The sequence below is a fragment of the Triticum urartu genome, chromosome 5A (assembly GCF_056163025.1).
Source record: "Triticum urartu cultivar PI428250 chromosome 5A, HENAU_Tu73, whole genome shotgun sequence".
Taxonomy (NCBI): Eukaryota; Viridiplantae; Streptophyta; class Magnoliopsida; order Poales; family Poaceae; genus Triticum; species Triticum urartu.
The window spans coordinates 604,659,911-604,663,567 of record NC_141877.1 but is presented as its reverse complement, the minus strand read 5'-3'; the positions used below and the strand labels follow the sequence as shown (position 1 = coordinate 604,663,567).

General features: G+C 38.6%; 1 long non-coding RNA gene across 1 annotated transcript; it reads left to right on the top strand.

Moving 5' to 3' along the window:
* The first annotated feature begins 573 nt into the window (after positions 1–573).
* Positions 574–1,194, top strand: LOC147973271 (uncharacterized). The gene is made up of 2 exons (XR_015603634.1): positions 574–700; positions 961–1,194. It is a non-coding gene; the product is annotated as an uncharacterized LOC147973271 (long non-coding RNA).
* The last annotated feature ends 2,463 nt before the right edge of the window (positions 1,195–3,657 follow it).

Sequence of the window (3,657 nt, the reverse complement as noted above, 5' to 3'; positions counted from 1 at the left end):
TATGATGGGGAACAACCAAATTGAGCCTTATAAAATGGAAAAATTAAAACTTTAAGATAAGCCCTATAAACCGGAAAGAAGGAAGTATATGATATACTTTAAGATATGATGCATCGATTACCCTTTTATATCCACTCCCTCTGTTTCTAATAGAAGTCATTTTAGAGATTTCAATACAGACTACATACGGATGTATATGGACATACTTTAGAGTGTAGATTCACTCATTTTGCTCCATATGTAGTCCCTTACTTGAACGGAGGGAGTAGCACAAAACACATTAAATGTGATACAGGTCATTGTAGAACTTGTAGCTGAGTATGTATTTAATGTGCCATATTTATATACTTCTAGACAAAATTTTAGAGATTTCAATGCGGACTGCATACGGAGCAAAATGAGTGAATCTACACTATAAAATATGTCTATATACATTCGTATATATTAGTCTTTATTGAAATCTCTAAAAGAAACAGAGGGAGTAAAACAAAACACATTAAATGTGATATAAGTCATTGAAGTCTAGAAGTCTATATATGGCACATCATTTCACGCCATTCCATATCCTTTTGACACTTTTTTAAAGGCTTGATTGACCCTTTGGCTCTCGTTGGAGCGTGTAATTCAAGAATGGATGGAAGGTCCGCCGCCGCTTGATTTTTGGTGATGTTGGTGTTGTTCGGAAGCACTACATCTACAGGTGTGTTCTCTCTTTCATTTTCCTAAACTAGATTTCCTAGGGCATGTGTTATTTCAAATGAAGAACCTTGAGAAATCTTCATAAGATTTCAAAATCATACTACCAAGAGTTTTCTCTAATATGATCTTGGTCGATGCACATTCTGTGTATTGCCTTGAGGCTTTTCACAACTTATCACTTGTACACAATGATGTAAAGATCTTGTTATTGCACCATCTCTCACTCTCATGGTATTTTTTTTATTATGTTTGTGTACGCAGAGAAATGCTTGACTTCTTCTTTCAGTCGGCTGTTTGTTTGTACCAAGGGTACTTGCAAGTCTCTATGCCTGAGTCGTTTCGGTTTCCCTGGGCAGGTGATCCGCGAACATCCGTGCAGTGAATTTTTCTTTGGCAAGTGCACCTGCAAGGTTTGTGTTGATGGATAGAGCTTAATGGATATGCTAAGTGCACTTCATGTTATCAATAAATAATCCATTACATCGTGTCCTTGAATGACGTATGTTATGCATGTGAGTGTATGCTTGGGAAACAACATGGGGGACATAATGTATTCGAGAAACATGGGGGAAATAATAATATTTGATGGCATGGCCACACACCATTTGATAGCTCTGCATTTCTTAAGGGCTCATTCGGTTTGGAGGAAATCAAAACGTAAAAATTAAGAGTAGTATAGGAATTTGATAGGATGGCATTTGTCATCTTAAGGAATTGACTTGCCTCATTCCTACACGCAAAATGAGTTTTGAGTGGATGTGTAGTTTTCTCCAAAAACACAGGAAATTAGTAGTATTCCTACGAAATTCTTGTACGCATTTCCTACAAACCGAATGCATATATAGGAAATTTTCCTCCGGAATCCTTGTTTCTATGTTTTTCCTACGAAAATCCTCCAAACCGAATGAGGCCTAAGTGTTTTGAAAATCAAAACTATGGTCTTAATTACTTTGAGCTACACTAGTAGAAAACAGGGCTTTGGTCCAGGCCGGGTCAGCCCATTAGTCTCGGTTCAGTCCAGAACCGGGACCAATGGGGGCATTGGTCCCGGTTCGTGAGCCCAGGGGGCCGGCCGGGCCACGTGGGCCATTGGTCCCGGTTCATCTGGACCTTTTGGTCCCGGTTGGTGGGATGAACCGGGACCAATGGGCCTCGCTCCTGGCCCACAACCATTGGTCCCGGTTCGTGCCTCAAACCGGGACTAAAGATTAGACCTTTAGTCCCGGTTTGAGGCACGAAATGGGACTAATGGGGTTGAGACCTTTAGTCCCAGTTCGTGCCACGAACCGGTACTAAAGGTCTCATTTTCAAACTCTACCCCCCCTGGATCGCCTTTTCAGTTTTTTAAAAAATAAAAGAAAATGATGGAAATGTCAAAAAAATAAAAGAAAATAAGTTTCCCATGTGATATGTGGTCTAGTTGTTGGGAAAATTTGCAAATGTGAATTTTGACTTTATTTGCAAAATCTCTCTGAAATTTGTAAAAATGGGCATAACTTTTGCATACTAACTCAGATGAAAAAGTTTTTTATATGAAAAATCATCTACTTGAAAAGTTACATCCGAATTTAACAGGACCCCGTTAAACATTTTCAAAATCCTCAAAAACCTAATAGAAAAAAAGTTATGGGGCTTTTAAGATCTAGAGTGAAAAAAATCGAAAAAATTTAAACAGTGGGCAAACTGTGGTCAAACAATGGTCAAACTAATTATTCTAGAATATTAGTGTTACTAAATAATTATTTCAGTTATTTCAATTTTGGTCAAACTGTGGTCAAACAATGGTCAAACTAATTATTCAAGAAATATTAGTGTTACTAAATAATTATTGTTTTTTAAAACAATAGTTTCAAAATAAAACTATGAAATGTGTCACTTCGTGCTCAAGAAAAATTACTGAAGGTTAATAGGATTGACATCTTAATATTGTCAGGAAAACAACAAGTGCAGACTTGGAGCGAGGGAGAATAGAACCCGAAAGTTAAGCGTGCTCAGGCTGGGGGAGTGGGAGGATGGGTGACCGTTCGGGAAGTTAGATGATTTGGAATGATGAGGGGTGATTAGAGGATAAATTGAGAAGTGATGAGGGGTGGTGATTACAGACTAGAGGTTAAAATAATTTAGAAATTTGAAAATAAAAAAAATTTAAAAAAAAATTCAATTTTTTTTTTCAAAAAAAATCATAAAATTTCCTTTAGTCCCGGTTGGTGGAGCTCCACGTGGCCGCGCCCTTTAGTCCCGGTTCTGGATTGAACCGGGACTAAAGGGATAGGCATTAGTACCGACCCTTTAGTCCCGGTTCCAGAACCGGGACTGAAGGCCCTTATGAACCGGGACTGAATACCCCTTTTCTACTAGTGCTATTTGGCCTCCACAAAAAGCTTTACTCCCTTCGTTTAGGTGTATAAGTCACTTTATGAAAATCAGGTACTCCCTCCGTCACAGTTTAGAAGGCACAGTTAAATTTGCGTGCGTTTCCACAATAGACAAGGTTTAGGACGCATTGCATTTATTTCTAGTAGCTAATTAGTACTCCGATATACTATTTCTATATGCATGCATAGTATGAATGCTATTTTTTAGCCCATCTCACAACCAATAAATAATCACCTAGGTCCCAGAGAATTTCCAAGCGCGCCTTCTAAACCGTGACGGAGATAGTATTCCCAAATCACCTAGGCACCTTACATTAATTGTTTTCTTGTTTTTGTCCCATCTCGTTTGACTACTCACCCTCTTCTCTGGTTATTAATTAGGGGTTAATTGCTAAATAAATGACAGCACTGGTTAGTCAAAGGAATCAAGTCGGCCTGCATGCGAGGGATTTAATTCTTGCATGGGCTAGCCAAACATTCATTGTTGAATATTTGGCTGGTCATGGGGTACAGCTATTGAATGGTTTTCATGTTGATTTTTTTGCCTCGCCTAATCCTTAGCCACCTAGATTGTGGAGCTCCT